Source organism: Oryzias latipes, chromosome 24, assembly GCF_053564925.1.
Source record: "Oryzias latipes strain Hd-rR chromosome 24, Olatipes_Hd-rR_3.1".
Classification (NCBI taxonomy): Eukaryota; Metazoa; Chordata; class Actinopteri; order Beloniformes; family Adrianichthyidae; genus Oryzias; species Oryzias latipes.
Genome location: NC_136260.1, coordinates 6,817,353 through 6,836,562, shown reverse-complemented (window position 1 = coordinate 6,836,562; position 19,210 = coordinate 6,817,353). Strand labels below are relative to the sequence as shown.

Sequence of the window (19,210 nt, the reverse complement as noted above, 5' to 3'; positions counted from 1 at the left end):
TATAAAGTTTTTCTCAAACTTTGTGAGATAATTTTCCTTGAAGGGAGCCTATATAAACATGCAGCTTAAATCAGTTTACATGCCATTCATGTTAGGTTGAGATATACTCAGCTCAGTCTACAAAGGTACTTGGCAAGATAAGTGAGTTAGAGCATCTTCTCTATCAAATCCCTCTGTTTACAAGAAATGAGCCCATAAGGACAGAAATACCCAACTGAAAGCAGCTTGGCGCTAAAATACACACTCTGTTCTCCTCCTGTGTTTTGTCTCTGTCACAGGAACACCAGCAAGCTGTATTTTCCTTGTTTGAATGTATTTTTGTGTTATTCAAGATGAAAGCGGGGAAGACGGCACTCCTCCAAAGGACTGCGCTCTGGATAACCTCAATTTAGCTGAACACGACTTTGCAGGCGACACAACAGCAGCAAAGTCAAAGTTATTGGGATTTAAAACATGCATCTCTGTCTGTTTACAGGATGTAGAAACAGCAGCGTTCTACAAACTTAAATTAGCTTCAAATGTAGGACTCTTTTCTTTTTTCTTTTGCCCTAAAGCAGAATATTAATGAAAACAAACATTCATGAAGTCAGTGGAAATCCAAATCAGCCATGATTTAGGTCCCGATGTAGTTTTTTTTACTATTGATCTATCAAAATGACTTAATTGTTTACCAGCTAATTACAAAGTCAAAATGAGAAAATGCTCTTCATCTTTGGTCTTCCTCTCTTTCCTTATAGCTCCAACCTCAGCATCCTTTTACCAACATCCCCACTGTTCTTCCTCTCAACGTGTCCAAATCATCTCTTCCCTCCGTCCTTCCAGCTCACATCCTACCTGAGGGGCACAATCACTGACAACACTGCAAAAAGAGGCAGCCTAAAAATAAGAACAGAACACTACTCTGAAGAAGAGAATCACTAGAAAGTAGTACAATTATCTGTCCATTCAACAGGCAAATGTTATCTTCTTATAATAAGATATCAAAATCTAGAAACAAGGAGTTCCACACAAGCATTGAAACAGGTAAAAATAATTAACTGTTAGATAGACTTCAAATTGAATACTATACTGCCCAATAGTAAATATTTTGCTGGTTCTAAGCAAATGTTTGTATTTCTTTTTAATTTTTATGCAGTTATGTTGTAGTTCCTTTTTATTACAGTCACAAAAAACTAGTGTAATAAATGGAAATTTTAGAAAAGAATGTGAAAATCTTAGTAGAAGTTGGTCCATCTTATTAAATCCTCGTAATATCTGCAGTACTCATTTTTAGGACAAAAATCTTAATTTGTGTTTCCAAAATGATGACAATGAATGCCCGTCTACCTTAGCATTTATTGAACTTTAAAATAACATCTATAACCAAAAATAACAATGTAATTTGAGGGTTTTTTAAGTATTTAATGTTTTTCTATTGGCAAGAAGATGGACCAAAACGACTCTCTATAATATTAGTGAGTCATAATAATAACTATAACAAACCTGGTAGAATATTTTGTGTGTCTAAAAACAAGAGTTTAAATCTTTAAGCTTTGGCCCAATCTATAAGGAAGATCTAAGCTGAGTTCTTACGTCACTCACTCTACACGCCACTCATTAATTAAGACTTCACTCTAAAGCTAAATTCCTGAAGCTAAAACTCTTTTTCTCAGCTAATCACACTCATAATGACGCTTTAATTTATCCGTTGCCCCGTCTTTCTCCTGGATCAATGCTTTGACATAGACTGGCCTCAACCACCATCAGCACCCAGGCTCCATCCTTCTGTGGTCCGAGCTTATCCCATCAGCATGCAGGACGTCATCAGCACTGAGTCAAACCGACAAATCATTGAAGAAAAACGGTTCAGAGCACTGTCTAGTGGGTCTAGATAACCCCACTCCTAATGTTAAAGTGCCTAGGATAGCACATGTATCTGAAATTTTTAATAAAAAAACAAAAAGAAGTGTTAAAATAAAATGGAATAAAACACAAGATGTTATTTGAGTTTGTTTAACCCGTAAAACCTTTTAAACGAAAGTAGACCTTAATTAAATTATCTTCAAAAATGTAAATTTTGTAAAGCAGAATAAAGTAGTTTAACCTTCTAAGACCTGACATCAACATGCATGGACATCAGATTATGGGTTATATTACCCCCGTAATTAATTTCTTTTAATTGCAGCCCTGTGACTATGTGTGCAGAAGGTTAACTCACATATATTATCTTGAGTCTCAAGAGGTTAAAACAAATTTTACAGTTTTTGCAGCACTTTTAAACTTTTAAAATGTCAAAAAGTGTGAAAGTTTGGAACCAGGATTGGAACCAGGTTCTTCTCGCTGTACAGCCCAGGACCAGGTACAAAAATAAAAATTACAGCAGGAATACAAGTATTCCAAAGTATTTCAGAAAATCTTTTTTCATTTTTTTCTGTGTTCGAAAAAAATAAAGAAAATAAAACTTTAAATAAAGTATTTAAAAAAACTAAACAATGTACAAATATTTTAAACAACGGTTTTTACTAAAATAAATACTCACAGGATTGGATTATTATAACAGGGGAATGTTTTTATGTGTAATTTGTAGGTTAATGATTTCACAGATGTTTTGAACTTTCTTTCAAAAATGTTTTGAAAAGCTTTATTTTGTGCATTACTTATTCCAGATGTTCAAAACAACAAAAAAAGCATAAAGAGTCAAAAAATTAAAATCCAAACACAAAATTAGATTCCAGGAAACACAACGAAGCAGAAGCAGAAAGTGAAGAGGAGCAACAAAATGTTCAGCATTTCCCTCAACACTTGAAGTCGTCCTCCATTTCCCACACTTTGGTTTCTCTCTGTCATTTCCAAGATCACACAGACTTGATTAGGAAAGCACCATCTTGCTGCTGATGAATTTTAATGGCTGCTGAAGCATTTGGGAAGACCGTGTCGTACAAACAGACAGCTGATGAGAAGCAGGGAAAAAAGCTGAAGTGAGTTGACTGGATGAATGTTATCGACATTCTTGAGATAAGAAGGAGGACACCGACATGAAAAGCTCTGAGTTTTGTCAAGGCGCCCCTCCGGATATAATTACGGTGTCGCCCCCAAGGGACCGGATCGCACAGTCACATGGTTTTCAATTAAACGCCCCGAGAGACTGCGAGGAAAAAATCAATGCAATCACCACCCCTGGAAGGAATTTCCAAATCAACGAGAAACGTCCATGACAGACTTGAAGGACTGTAATTTGTCTGTGTTGAACAATCTCCATGGAGACAGAGCGCCACAACACAAACACAAAGACCATTTTACACCAATTACAGTCCAATTACTCCACATTGACACCATCATTGCAGCCTCCTTGGTGTCAGCCACAGCAGAAAAACTGATTTTTACCAAGTTTCCAGAGAGGGAGGAGCAAAAAAGCAAACAAACAAAAAAAAAAACCCTCCAACCTCCTAATGCAAGTTTGCTGATAATACCCCAGTTTTGTGAATTACTCCTCTCAAGAGAGACACGCTGTGATGCACACAAACAACTGCTGCTCCCTGTTAGAGCTTTTTTAATTAGACACCAGAGGACCGAGGCTCTAATTAATGGCACAGGAGCAACTATGACCTTCACTGCTAGATGGTTTACCAATGTGCATGTAACTTTTGTTTAGACCAGATTTCTTCACCACAGCACACAACAATCTCCAGGAATTCTGACAAAGTTTGTCAAAAAATGACTCTCTTTGGTCAGTCTGGGTACATAAGCAAGAAATTTAAGATTGTTTTAAGAACCATTTTTCAAATGCTACATTTTCCAGATTTCTCCCACCAATTAAAGATTTATTGACCTCATAGCAGAAAAAAAGATTCAAAAAACTGTAGAGTACTAATGATTGTGAGTTAATAGCTAATAATTGTCATTCTACTATTATAAAAATGGTATTTACCATGCATGGGAGGTTGAAAAGACTCAAAGCTCAGACAAATTGACCAACTTTTTGATCCTTAAAAATTAGCTGTAACATGGAGATTGTATCCTTTCATAGGGTTTGTAAATGTAAAACATTTAACAAATTAAAGGCCGTTTGGTGTCAAAAAATTTTTGAGGAAAATTGTTAAGTGTTAAAAGGATTTTGGGTAAATAATGTCCTTTGAATACATATTGTGCAACACCATTTCCCAGCTTTAGGAGGATGTTTCTGAAGCTTCTGAATAATGTGGTTTAGTGAAACTTGCAATTGATTGACAGTGTAAACTACAACCTGTAATTGCATTAAAAAGAAAAACTTTGCATGCCTAAATTTCCAACCCACATGCATTATATTTTTTACATCCCATGAGGATCTGTTAGCTAAAATGCTAACATGTAGTCACTGATTAAAACTTTACATGACTTAGATTGAACTGTTTTGCATTTCCAGAAGACTTTGAATGTAGCAAAGTGATGTGACCATCCAGTGTCTAGAATGTTCTAAGAATGCTCCCTTTGGATTCTTTGGATGTGAAAAAACAACAGTGGGCTGAATTTTAGGAAACTAAAATGTGAATGGATTTGACATTCATTCTAGTTTACTTGTTTGTTTGGACACATATTTTATTTACACTTGATGATCTGGCAAGAGGAATCCAAGAATCTGGAAAACTTCACTGTTCAGTAGCAGGAATTTCTCTGGTTGAAGTTTTGGCTAAAGATGTCCTGGATCCATTTTAGGACAGTGAATGGGATCGTTCAAAATGAACCAATATTGACTTTGAATCATATCAAAAACAGCAATTGATGATATGAATCAAATCGTTGTTTAAATGAGTCATTACATCCCTAATTTGCACAGTTTTTTTTTATCACTATCAATGTCAGATGATGAGATGAAGCAGGTCATTCCAAAGAGGGTAACAGAAAACACAAAGCATGTTGGGAAGCCTACCGATGAAGTACGCAACACTGACCTAAACCATCAAATTATGACAAATAGCCACTTCTTTCACGTCACCTGGAGCATAACAGGTAAAAAACCCAGTATGATTCTGTCAGAGTAGCTGCTTCATTAAACTTCAAACAACCGCGACACCATCTCATAATAATCTTAACAATAAATTAAAAGAAAATACATCTAGGACACTCAAAACAAAAAGCACAGATAAAAAACAGACTTCCACAGCTTAAAATGGAAAGTCAAGTTTTTGTTTTTTGTTGTTAAGCTCTAAATGAAAATCAAATGACCCTCCTCTCTCATGTGTGTAGTCTTCTAGAAAATTAACACACAGGTGAACGAGTGAGAAAATGAACTTCACAGCCTGAGATTGCTTGGGTGCATTTTAAAGTGGGACTTCGATGTCATTAATCCTCATGGGTATTTGAAACGTCTCTGCAGGAATGGTTATGTAATGACCTGAGCAAGAGAGTGAATACAAACGTGGAGCTGTCATGTTCCTGAATGTTCTGTGGATGAACAGGATTTGACCTATTATGGTCGCACTGTCCATTGGGTTTCAACAAACCAGACAAGGACCTGGACATTGCTTATGAACTCTGCAGTGGTTTTAAACTTTTGTTGAATTAAGGAAATTCAAAAAACAAAAAAGTGTTCCTGGTGACAGAAGGTCACCTTAATAATACAGTAATAAGACATTAACAAGCATTAATAATGTCTTTATAAGACATCTATAGGAGATTAATTACCATTTATGAATGTCTTACTATGTCTTATCTGCTTTTTTGCTGCTTATTAAAACATTTATTGGCTTTTTAAGAGTATTTTGAAATTTATGAGACATTTATTAGCATCTGAGATATCTTAAATCTTTTATTCATGTTAATAAACAGCTCATAAGCAATAATGTGACATAACTGTCTTTCTGAACAGTTTTTTGCTTGATCTGCAGGCCTCCGATCTGAAGCGTGACCAAAGTGAGGATTCTTTTTTAAAAGTGATTGATAAACATATCAGCTGTGTCTTTGCTAATAGTTTGAGTTTTTTGCAGTGTCCTAACCTGGAGTGTGGGTTATTTCTTGCCACAAACAACAACAAAGTGTATACTATAAAAAATTACTCCAATTATGACATTACACAAAGCCACAAACATACAACAGATCAACCCGTTGTGTAATGCTGCGTTCACACGGCATTTGTGGGACAACAGTGTCTTTTAAATGAAATTAAAGTCTTTATAAAGAGCAAATCAACACTTTTAAGATGTAAGCAAATGTTAATTACAATCTTAAAATGCTTATACAGGGTTATAAACACATTACTAATACATGTTAATGTCTTATAGCTCGAATATTGAGGAATTATATTATAAAGTGTTATTCTGTCACCTTCGACTCCCTTTGAGTTTGATGTAGTTTTCAGAGGGTTGGCTGAAAAAGAAAGGAGCAATCATTCCCAGTTACCATCCAATCAGGCCAGGGTGAGTGACTCTGTATGTCTCATATCACATCATCTCACAGTTCAATCTGCTGTGAGGGGGCTCAGTCTCCCCCCCTGCTCATGGACACACCCTTCCTCCACCGCGCACACACACATATAGAGAAAAACCCATAATCGTATTCTGAGCATCTGTTTGGACCTGCAGCTGAAGTGCAGGAAGCGATTCATTGTCATCTACAGCAACCCAAATGCTGAGTGTTTGCTTCCTTATGTATTATTCAAAAGCCTGTGAATATGTTGATGCTCTAGGAAAAAAAAATGTGCTCAGGTACCAAAACATGTTCTAATTAGTCTGTTTAATCCTCATGCTCAAAGTAAAACCAGGACCTCTTTAGTGAGGCTGTAAGAATTGGTGGAAGTTGCTCAGTAAACAGTCTTTTTAGGACACTTGTCAGAAAACTTTGATGGTGTTTAAAAGGTTAGACAATCTGGTAAATACTCAAAATTACAAAGTATATAAAAAAATAAATATGAGTAAATATGAATATTGCAGCGTCCCAATCTGTTCAGAATTATTGCACATGTGGAGTTAATTGTTTATTGCACTTAGTGATTCGGACATCAGAGAGGGAAGACTGGACTGAATCACTGAGTGCAATAAACAATTAACTCCACATGTGCAATAATTCTTCTGAACAGATTGAGACGCTGCAATATTCATATTTACTCATATTTATTTTTTAAATACCTTGTACTTTAACTTTATTCTATTTATTTGTCTAATTTTTTCTTATTTACCCTGACATGAAAGATGCCAAAGAAAAATTCCGATGTACAGCATGTGCAAACAGCAATAAAACCTTGAATCTTGACATACTCATCAGTTTCCTTGTTACAATTATTTATTCTACTTTGGAATAATTGATCTTTAACAGTAGGACTCCTCAAACATACTGTAATTGATAAAACTAACAAAAAAACCTCCATTGATGTTGGGTTATTTATGTGTTAGAGTTGGTTTACAGCTCAGCTCAGCTCAGAACACAGACTCTGGTCAAGGGCAGGCGCTAAATTCACCATCAACTCATGATTTAGTTTCATTTCTGTTTCTAACAGCCAAGCAATCCCATCAGCAAAATATGAACAAGCAGCGATGCCGGCTCCGCATATCCATTTTTTAAGTTAGGGGTAATGCCCATTATCTGAAATTAATTGACAATGCGGAGATGAGAACAATACGATGCAAAGCGGAGGACGACCGCTTCCGCGAAGTCAATCATTTTCTGATAATGGACACCTCGAAGGGCACTGTCCCACATATTTAATGGGCTTTATTAAATAAATCAATACTAAATCAAACATTAGTACTTCTTGTCATATTTAACATTGACATTGTTTTTTCACAAAAAACGATTTGATTTGCGGTGTGACGCGTTGTCATGGTGATGGCTACAGAGCCAGATGCTCGTTCTCCACTGGCTAGTACAGTTGTGCTCCTACGTTTACATACCCTGCAAGAAATGATGATTTCTGGGTCATTTTTCATAGAATATGAATGAAAACACAAAAACTGTTTTTCGACTTATAGTTATAACTATAAGTCGAAAAAGAGTTGTTACCACTATAGTGGTTGATGCAGGGCTCCTATTCTTCAAGTTAGGTTTCAGACCATTTTAAGACCTTTAGTAAGACTTTCCATATAATGCAAACTTCTGTTTGTTTCTTTTGTCTTTATGATTTAAAAAGGGTAAACCACATTTTGTGACAGTAAATGCCTTCATTCAACCACTAACTATGAGTGGGAAAAAGTGCTTGTGTTATCATTCATATTCTATGAAAAATGACAGAGAAATCAGAATTCCCTCCCAGGTATGTAAACGTATGAGCTATTTAGTTTACATTTTACAGGGACGACTGAGGAAGATTGTTTTTATTTAGGCACTTTAGTAAAAGTACAGTAATGCTGCAAAACTAAATAATCCAACACAAAAACTGAGAAAAACAAAGACCCTGAGATCACATTTGTTTCCGTCTATGTTTAAAAACCTCAAAGTTGATTTAGTCATATTGAACAAAACAGATGAATGATTCTCCCCCTCTTACCAAGCAAAATGTGACAACACTGCATCACCCCCCCCCATTCTGTAGAGAGGGCCAGAAGGGATTACTGTGGTAGAAACTGGGATAAACTAATCCCTTTTTCAAAGGTGACCTGGCCAACAAGGCAGCAGATAGAATATCAGGTTACAAAACATGCAAAACAAGAGAAAAATAGTCAACACGTTGAAGCAGGACATTAATTCATCTGGTCTCTTTAAAAGAAAAAAAAAATACTGCAGAGAAGTTTTAGTTAATATGTCCACCTGGGAACCAAATAGGTAACTTTGCCTTTTTAACCAGTTTTGGTTCTCCCAAGAGTTTAAAAAAAAAAAAAAAACCTTTAACACTGGAAATGTCGCTGTGAAGATCTAAATGAGACATGGTCTTTTACAAACCGTAATTCTTTGACCATCAATGTGTATCAGCTGACTCTGAAGCAGAGAAAAGCAGCTTTTCAAATCACCTTTGCACCAGCATGCAAAATATCACTAACATAAAGTGTTGCACAACGGCGCACAGCTGCTTTTCTCCACTTCAGAATCCTTGGAAACTATGTTAATAAAACAGTTAAAGATTTACAGTATCTTTATCATTAATAGTGTATGTGAAATAATTTGAAATCATGTCAACATTGAAGCAATAGCTCCAGAGTTGAGGGTTAAAAAGACTTTTGAGGCAGTCAGCTGTTCTATTTGGTTGTAGATTATCACATTGGAAGTGATCGCCCGCAAGCGCATTATGTAAGTCAATCGTTTGGGAGTACTTTGCTTTTCCATTCCACTGTGATGACGATGGCGTGCTGCAGTCACACCAAACGCCATTTGCACGTCAAATTTGCGTCCGCCAGATTTGTTTTTGACGTCCGGGGCGAACAAAAAAAAGATATACAGACATAATCAATATATAGATTTGTGACAAATTAGTTGTATCTACTTGTCACCTGCCTGTAATTGCAAAACCACCAAATGTTTAAGATTTGTTTGATTTTGTCATGTTTCTCACCTTCTCTTCCTGGTGCCCAAAGACCAAAATGGTGGCCAAGGCCTTCACTTCCTGTGTAGGAGTTGGGCACAGGAAGTGGAAAGGATTTGGATTTCTTTGTATACCTTTTGGTTGTAATGATTTGAGTCGTTTGTTTATTTATGTTTTCTTTGTTTACAGGACTTTCACTTTCTTTATTGTTCGGTTAACCTTCCTATGGTGTTAGGGTCCCTACGGACCCGTTTTGATTTTTAGAATGCATAAAAGTACTTCATACGTTTGTTTTTTGCGTTGAAACTTTTTGACTTTGTCAGGGACTTCCATTTAAACAAAATAAAAGCTTTTTTTTTTTTTTATTAAATTATAAGGTGCGCTGGTGAAAAAAATGACTTTTGTGGTGTTCGGGTCATTTTTGACCCGGTTAAAATTTTAGATTATAAAACAATAAAAAATGACAAAAATGAAATCATAAACACACAATCAACCAACAGCCTCTTCCTCCAACCACTTGAGCTTCATTTAGTGGCCTTTCTCCTTGCCTTTTTGCGAAAACAAACAATAGGAGACATGTCCAGGGTTGTCAAGCCATTTGAGTGTAGAAGTGGTGACTTGCAGAGTACACATCTCCAATTCACAGGATGCAACAATGAGGAGAAGATTCAATGTAAATGAAGTTTTGGATCACATCTTTGCTGCAAATGAGGCAGAGGACACACAGGATTTTAGCGATAGAGATGAGCAGGCCTCTGAGAACGAAGATGATGTGGAGTACCAATTGGAAGAAACAGACACAACTGATCAGTCTGAAGAGGTCACTGGTGCTGAAGCTGCTCCTGCTGAATCATTCCAATCCAAAGGTGGCAACATCCGTTGGAGCACAGTTCATACTGTCCAAAAAAGTGTGATACCTATGACCACTCTTCACAAAGATGCTGCTGTGTCATCAGGAATTGACAAAAACCCCATAATCATCCTGGACTTCAACAAAAACAAAGGAGGAGTGGGCAATCTGGACAAGCTGACTGCCACCTACACTTGCCAGCGAATGACCAGGAGATGGCCAATGGTTGTGTTTTACAACATCCTCAATGTGTCTGCATACAATGCATTTGTGTTGTGGACCAATATTCACCAAGGGTGGAATTCAACCCAAAACACCAAGCGGAGAATGTTTCTTGAGGAGCTCGTGAATTCCCATGTCAAGCCGCACATTGAGCTACGGGAACGGGTGCCCCAAGACCCAGCTGCTGCAGACTTGGTCAGACAGCTGCAGGGGTCACCAAGCACGCCATCCACATCCACAGTAACAAGAAGAGCATCAGCATCACCTTCTCCTTCAGAAGCCAGCCCTGCCTCAAGCACTCCATCCACAGCCACAGCCACAATGCCAGTGAGACCACCTCACTCAAAAAGAAAGAGGTGTCAGGTTTGCTCTAGCAATATGGACAGAAAAACCTACATAGTGTGCTTCACCTTCAACAAATATATCTTCAAAGAACATACTAAAAGTGTAACTTTTTGTAACATATGCATCTGAACACACATACACACACATGTTCTTTGCACAGAGTATTTATAGAACAAGTACTTGATCTCTTTTGGTGTGATTTTCTCGATTGGTTGTTGTTTATTTGACTTTGCAAATCTTTGTTTAATTGTAATTTTTATTATTTATGACTGTTCTGTTTTTCATATTGTTAAATATTGTATTAAAGTTCTAATGTGTGGAAGAAAAAGACTTGTTTTTGCCCTTTTTTGAAGTGAATATATACGGGTCAAAAATGACCCGAAACACCATAGATGTTACTATATTTGATAATATTAAAATTAAAATCTTTTTTTTGTTGAACATTTAAGAAATGTGTTTTAATATCTCTCAGTTACACTCAGGTAAAAGAACAACTGATTATTTTGTTGCCTTCTTCTCTTAAGGTTCATTTGACCACTTTTTAGACATTGAAAACGAGGGGTGTGCTGTTAAAAACAAAGGCCCAGAGGGCCACAAAAAACATCAAAACCAATCTTTTCATGGATAAGGGAGCCCAACCAGCTAAACAAGAGTTAAGAAAAACATTGGATGATAAAAGATTGTTTTTTAGGGTATTTTATGGCTGATTTAATACACGGGTCCAAAATGACCCGCTAACACCACAGATGGCAGTAGAAAGCTAACACCAGAGGAAGGTTAAAGTGGCTTCCTTCCTGGGCGTGGCCAGCCAATTAAATGGAGCCAATAGAAGGGAAGGAGCTCAGTGTGACGGGGATGAGTGTGTGTGAGCTGAGAATAAGAACCTGTTCCTGAACTTTAAGGTCATCTGCCTTCTATGTTAACCAGGCCACTCTAGTCACACCGCATTGTGACAAGACTCATATCACAAAAATAAAGATTAGCCTCAAATGCAAAAAAGGTTTTTGCATACATACACCTTGTGTTTCTGTCCAGCACAAGAGGCCCTGATTTGTTTGCTTAGCTTTTTTTCATGTTTTTTTTTTTAATATTTTGGTACCCAAATAACCCCCACACCTAAAAAAAAAAAAAAAAAAGAATTTTTATCGAGCTTTACTATCTCCCTCTCCTTCCCTCCCACTTGGGGCGACAGCCTCTACAATTCCCATTCCCTGTCAGATCTTCTCCCTAATTGCAGTGTGGACAGGGCTATTAGCGTGTTAGCTCTCCTGTCTGATAAAGGTCAAAGCCCTTTTCCCAGAGCAGGCAGTGGAAGAAGGTGAGGAGGAGGCTGGCAAATGTGTGCGTCCATTTATTCCGCTTCACCTTTAGGCTCCAGTGGAATGGGGAAGCAGGCGGTCTCTGACGGCTGCTAAATGCCTTCCTGACCCTCCGTTTTCTGGGAGTTCACCCCCCACCTGCAGCGGGCTAAGGCATTTAAACAAACAGCGGCTGAGAGCTGTGAAGGTGTACGTGCTTTGCTGCTGTCAGGTTATGGTAATTTGCTCCCTGTAATGATTCAGTGCTTGCTGTGATCCTGCTGATTAAAGCTGCACAAATGGAGAGGAAGAGGGAAAGAAGGGGGATGATTTATATGAATTCCAGCAGCAAAATTGAATAGAATGCAATGCAGATTCCACAGAGGTCAGGTGGGTCAAATGTTTAAATTGTTTCCTGCCAAAATGAACTATCTTAGTAAAGAAATTGCTTTTAATTATTTGTAGAAAAGGGTAAGATAACAGAGTGAGAAGGAGGTTTTCAGTTAAACTCATCACTTTTTTGAGAGTGACAAAGAAAGTGTTACAAGAAGAAACAATTTGGTTGTCTTTTGGAAGATGTGTTGAGGAGGAAATTTGTAAAACACTTTTGAAAAAAGTGTCAAATGTGGTCGAACAGAAATGTTTGTCTGGATTGTTTTCTGTGATTCAACCTGTCATAGTAGGGGGATTTTGTAATGTTAAAATAATCTATTTCTTTTTTTTAGTTTTGAAACTTTATGTATATGGCAAGTGGGTGATAGGATGACAATGCCAACTTGGGAAGAGGACAGCAGGCCGAAACGTGCTTCTAGTTTATTAATTTCTAATTCCAGATGAAAAAAACAAGAACCAGACAGGAAAGGGAAAAATGGCTGAAGGAGGCCTCTTTGGGCTGAGACTCCCCCATAGAGGTCCGGGCAGTCACTAGTGGAGAAATACAAAATAAATAACCTACGCCAAAAAGAGAAACGATACCCCAGTCAGTGACATGCACGCATGTGAAGGGCATGAGGTCCATGCCAGGGAACACACACTAAAGCCTCGTTTCCACTGAGTGGTATGGTCCAGTCTTGTTTAGAATGGTCCAAGGCAATTCAAGTCAGCATTTCCTATTTAAAGTTGGACCGTCACGTGGGGTGAAGCTCACAACAACAATGGAGGTCATCCAGCATCTCATTCTTTTCCACTAGGCTTTTGGTACTTCGTATAGACAAAGCATTTACCGTATTTTCCGGACCATAAGCTGCAACTTTTGTCACATACTTCCAACTCTGCGGCTTGTCCATTGATGCGGCCAATTTATGCTTTTATTTAATGGCCGCCAGGAGGGCTCTGACAATCTCAAAGTGGAGACTGCCTGCATGATTCTATGCGTGATTGCTTTGACACACACTCAAGCAGCCAAACAGCATGGACCTCACTTCAGTTGTTAGACACTTAAGTCATGGTGTAATAAAAGAAACACCCATGCCCAGCCGCATCCCACAATCCTTTGGTGCCATTAGACCCAACGTGCACGTGACCGTCACTACAATATGACTCAGCTTTTAAGTTAAAAGCAATCGTTAAAAGCAGTGTGAAAAAATCCACCAACACCAACGGGTTTGGAAAAGCTGGTCTGTTGCGTGCCAGAAGTTTCCTTCACTGTTGTGGAAGGAAATAGTAAAAATCTGTAGGCTCCTCACTCTTTCACACACACACTCACCTAAAAAAAAACCAGATAAAATACTTGAAAGCAAATGTTTAAGTTGGAGTCTCCCCTCCGCAAGTCAAACCCCGGCTGGGGATGAAGTTGGCTCACTGTGAAGCCAAGAATCTCCACAGGGCACTCTGTGTCCTAATCCAGGGCCTCAAGGGGGCCAGAATAGTGGGCCCGACGTACTGCCCACCGGGGGTTAAAGACCCACTAATGAGGGCCTAGAGCGCCACAGACAAGGGCCCAGAACTCTCTGTCTCTGAGCGAGACAGACGCAACTAAAGAAAAAACAAGGAAGACACAAATCAAACCAAAACAGCAGTGGTGCCTCAGACGCAGCTAAAACTGGATAAAGTAACTGGTAAAAAACAAACTCTGATTATCTTTCCATCTAACAGTGGGGCTGTTTGTTGCAGAAGTAAACCTCTGCTGATATCCCATCCTCCAACTGTTGACACGCTCTCCCACTAGCTTACAGCCCTTAACAACCCCAAGCCAACATTAGCGGTGCAAAAGAAAATGGTGAAAAGCTACAACTGTTTAGTTTTGATCCAGATTTCAGCTCATACGAGGAAAACAAAGATGTACATCTATGTATGCAAGTGGATGAATCAGTATGGAGCGTTCTTTTTCGTCTGCTCCTGATTTATTATTTGAATAAAGAAATCCTCTGAAACGCAATTTTAAGATACATTTTCGTTCTATATTGTCCTCCATCATCAGAAAAATTTCAAAAAAAAGCTTGTTAAAAACACAATTTTCATCATAACTGGTCTTAAAAAGAGATTTTGGCTCAATCCTACGACGTGATAGTATTTAATTCTTCATTGAATATTTTTAGTCTTAAAACTTGTTTTCTCTTAATTTTGTCGTGCAAAATCTTCTCCAAACCAAAAGACCGGAACGCAACAAACCTCCAGACTAAAAGATAAAGAGACAGCTGGCTTGCTCTCATGTTGTGTTTCTATTTTGGAATTTTCACCATGCAACAGATAAGGCAGACTGTACTTAAAGTCAGAAAGTTTATACATAGATGTTAAAACATGATCTTTTCTCCATTGGAAACAACTTTTGCTGTTATATTTTCCCCAGACGCTGGGGAGTCTCTGTAACGAGACCGACTGGGAAAAAAAAAGGCAGTTATCCAAAGCGCTGATGGCTCCAGCAGCAGAGACATGCCTGAGATGTCACTGGAAAAGCTGAAAGCAAAGAGGAAACCTGTATAAATAGCAGATACCTCAGAAACAGACGACATGAGAGAGTGTGCTCTGCTGCATCTGAGCAGATGAAATGGTAAAGTCTGGAACTGGTTAAACGGGAAGTGCTTGAGACTGACGGAAATACCAATCAAGGTAAAAGAGAGGAAGTTTTAGAAGATCTTCTAGTAAAAAAACAAGCATGTTTGACCTTCACACTTAAAAGATGTTGTCATGGGGATGAATGAACAACCCCAAAACAGAACTGAATGCAGGAGTAGGTAAAGTTTCAACAAAGAGGAGGTCCGTGTATAGAAGTCCAAGAAAACAGTGATGTAAGACATGACAACAGATCCAGAAGCTGACAGGTTAAGAGTTCAGAGGTGAAACACCAACCAAAACCAGGATGATTAGTTTGGTTTAATCTAAAATCTTCAGAAGTCTAAAAAATAAAATTGATTAAATCTTTTAAAATCTTTTTAAACAGAGCAACTAAGCTGCTTGGCAATTTCTCTGCAGCCCCTTCCAGCCTTGTGGAGGTCTACAATTTTGTCTCTGGTGTCTTGGGACAGCTCTTTGGTCTTGTTTGTAGTTGTAGTCTCATTGAGTGGATGGGGTGGACAGGCGTCTTTATGAAGCCAACAGCCTTAAACAGGTGCTTCTAATTTAGGATAGTAAGAGGAGTGGAGGTGGACTATTTAAAGGTGGACTTTGAGGATCAGTATTCTAGCTGATAGACAGATGTTTAAAGACTTCTTTGCAGCAGTAGCACACAAATAAATTATTTAAAAAATCATGCAAAGTGATTTCCAGATTGTTTTTAGATGATGTCTCCCACAGTGAACATGCACCTAAGATGAAAATGGCCGACCCCTCTATGATTTCTCAGTGGGAGAACTTGCAAAATCACAGTGTTTAAATACTTACTTGCCTCACTGTAAATGACAACCATTTGCACCAATCAGGACTGAGCTTGTGGGAAGTCCTCACCCCTATTACTTGAAAGCGTGCTCAGGAGCACGTTGTGGGGTAGCAGCACCATCCTTTTTTTGAATAACTTTGACTACAAAAAAAAAAAAACATGAAAAAAAAACTAGGATTAACAAGAACTTGTTAAAAAAAAGTTAGAAGAGAGCAAGAATAGTTATTGTGACCAATAGAATGACTAAGTAATAGCAGTTTATTTCCTTTATAGAAGTCTATGGTACTCACATTCTAAACCTTCTGTTTGGAATGTGAGTGGTAAGGGGTCACTAAGTCCAGTTCTCATAAAGAGTCAATGGTTTGACCTCTGTCAGAATAACAAGCATGACATCACAATGTGTTGAGGTGAGCTTTTGTTTAAGTCTAAAAAAATAGTTTTTGTATCATTATACAAACACATTTAAAAAAATCAAACAGTGTGATTTTCTGGATTTCTTTTTTACATTTTGTTTCTCACAGTTATACATCATAAAAGTGTTTCTATGATGAGCATTACAGACCAAATTCATCTTTTTAAGTGGAACAACTTGCAGAATCTGTGACAAATACTTTTTTCCCCTCTGTGTGTTTGCACAAAGTTGACAGGATTATTTCTGAGCAGTCATCCATCAAATCCCATTTTTGTCTGGTGGATAGTGACAGCAGGAGGTTCTCAGTATTTCAGATGAATTGCTGCTCTCTTTTTTTCTGGCACTGTCCCTTTTTCTCACACATGCAAAAAGCAGTCCGTTAGTGGCTTAAAGCAGCCAGCTATTTTGTTTTAAATTACATAAACAGTCACTTGTTCAAAGTTTGTTGGAATGTAAAGATAATTTTATTTGTTTGGAGGCTCACTTGTCTTAGAAAAAGCTTCCTGATTCTGTTCAGGGTCTAGTCAGATGCAGCAGTCCCTCTGGAGGCTTGACATTAGAAAGAAAAAAAGTCTAATTGATGAGCACTGCAGAGGACCCATCCCCTGTAGTCACCATTCAGCATTTGACTTCAGTCCTCAGTATCTCTAGCTGCCAGCAGGCCCAGGACAGAGTCATTACAGGCAGACGGAGAGGCTTGGAAATGACTGGCGTAAATCAGCGACTCACCTGCAGCACTCGCTGATAAGGTGTGAAGGGATGGAGCTGTCTGCTGTGAGGAAGCGTGGACACAGCACTGTACATTTGGGAAAAAATCCTTCTAAACCAGAATGTTGTTCTTTTATCAACCTGTTCTTGCCTTTTTCCACCTCAAAAGACTATTTTTCCATTAAAATCACGAGTTCTTCCTAGGTATTAACCAGAAATAAAAGTAAAATATATTTTTATAAAGATATAAGTCAAAGGCTGAGGAATGTCAATAACTATAACATGTATAAATGACACATTGGGTTGAGCAGGCATCTCCATGACCTTCTCCGGCTGCTAAACGTACATCGTCTAACTAAAGGTCATTCGTATAGGTCAGCCAAACTCCTGTCTTTACATCCCAGAGGCAAATGTTTGTGTATCCTAGTTCCGTCTGATCCACTGCAGTTTTCCCATTGTGAGCTGTCAGCTTTAAAACCGAATGAGAAGACGTGTGGACCTTCCTGTCAACGTCACATCTCTGAGTAAAATGCATTTGTTGTTGACTTGCTGAAGAACCAAAAAGGGAGAGAATATGAGTCTGTAGAAACCAGTTGTGCTTGGAATGGATTAGAACGTGGTTTAGATTTTGCTTTGTGTTTAAAATCTCTATGGACAGAATTTCTGGGCACAGCCAGGGGTCTGGTTGGAGAGCCACAAGATTTCATGCCAACTAGTCAGCTGCACATGTTTAAAAACTTGCACCACTGTTTGCAGTTGCCATATTGCTGAACCTCATGGCTTGTCACGACACCAAACATTGCTTACGGTTGTCCTGTGCAGCTTCACTTTAGGTAATTTTTGTCACTGGCGTCCTTATTCATAGTGTGTTTCATCAATTAGTCATCTAGCTTATTGTGGAAACCATTTAGATGAAGAAGATGGCTAAAAGAAAAAAGATGGGGAGTATCGTACTTTTCAGCAGGAATGGACAGAGGAACTTACCTTCGTGGAGAGAGCCGGTTCTGCAGTGTGTCTAATAAGCAACGCTAAAATTGCATCGATGGGGCGGGTGGGGCCCTTCGTTGGGCCCTCCCGGCGCGGCGGGGGGGGGGGGGGGGGGGGGGCTGCTCTCCTGGTTGGGCTGGGGCAGCGCTCTCTTTTCCCCCCGTGCCTCCCTGCTCTCTGGCTCTGGGGGCCTCGCGGCGGTCCTGCTGGCCCTGGCTTGGGTGGCGGATGTGGTCACCCGGGGGGCGGTTGTTCTCTGCCTGCTGCCGTTTGGCGTTGGGGGGTTCCGGCTGCCGCTGCTGCTGCGACGGGGGTCTTGGTGTGGGGGTGGCTGGGCACTCTCCTTCCTTCTTTTCACATTCCACCATCCATTTTAGAAGAACATAAACACTCACCTGAGCACAGGTGTTAGCTCACCTTTGCACTAATAGTTTGCATGATTGAATGAAATATTTCACACTAGTTGGTTTGAAGGCATAGGTATGCGTGTGTGAACATTATCTGTTTTGTGTACATGTTGACATGTGGACATTTTTGCAGCTAGCAGGTGTGTTGATAAAAATGTGTGTGTGAACAGGCCCCGCCCTTTGAGATTTGTACTACATTTGAACCTTACTGTAATGATAAACAACCAGTAAACTTGTTGCTTAATGCTGCTTCATGGTCTTATCCCCCCTCCCCTCCTATTATGACCCTCCTAACCCCCCCTCTCTCTAACATCCCTCTCTCTTCTTCCCCTCTTTCCTTTTCCGTCCGGTCCAACACCAAAGATTTTCAGACATGTTTGAAATTAATAACGTTTGGCCTCAATTACAAAAGGGGTTTATTCAGACATACCTTTGGTTTGTCTGAAGATTAATAACCCCTCTTGTTAAAGTAAAATATGTCCAACACAAGAGGCCCTCAGCTTTCATCTGTCTGCCCAGCTGTTGGACAGTACAAGTTTAAAAAAACAAAAAAAATAAAAATTGCATCGATAAAACAGTCAAATATAAAGTGGCACTTCGACATACGCCATGCGACATTTGCATCAAAACACCCTGCAAGGGACAGCAGGAAGAGAGCATGTCATGAGCTACTGTGCAGAGTGAACGCTAGTCAGCAGAAGCTCTGCGTTTTGACCCAACAAGGTGACTGGAATTCAGTGAGCATTGCTGAATCTTAAGCAATT

At 38.9% G+C, this 19,210-nt stretch overlaps 1 long non-coding RNA gene across 1 annotated transcript; it reads left to right on the top strand.

The window, feature by feature from the left end:
• Window positions 1-8,631: 8,631 nt before the first annotated feature.
• Window positions 8,632-11,959, top strand: LOC144990166 (uncharacterized). The gene is made up of 2 exons (XR_013654147.1): window positions 8,632-9,616; window positions 11,597-11,959. It is a non-coding gene; the product is annotated as an uncharacterized LOC144990166 (long non-coding RNA).
• The last annotated feature ends 7,251 nt before the right edge of the window (window positions 11,960-19,210 follow it).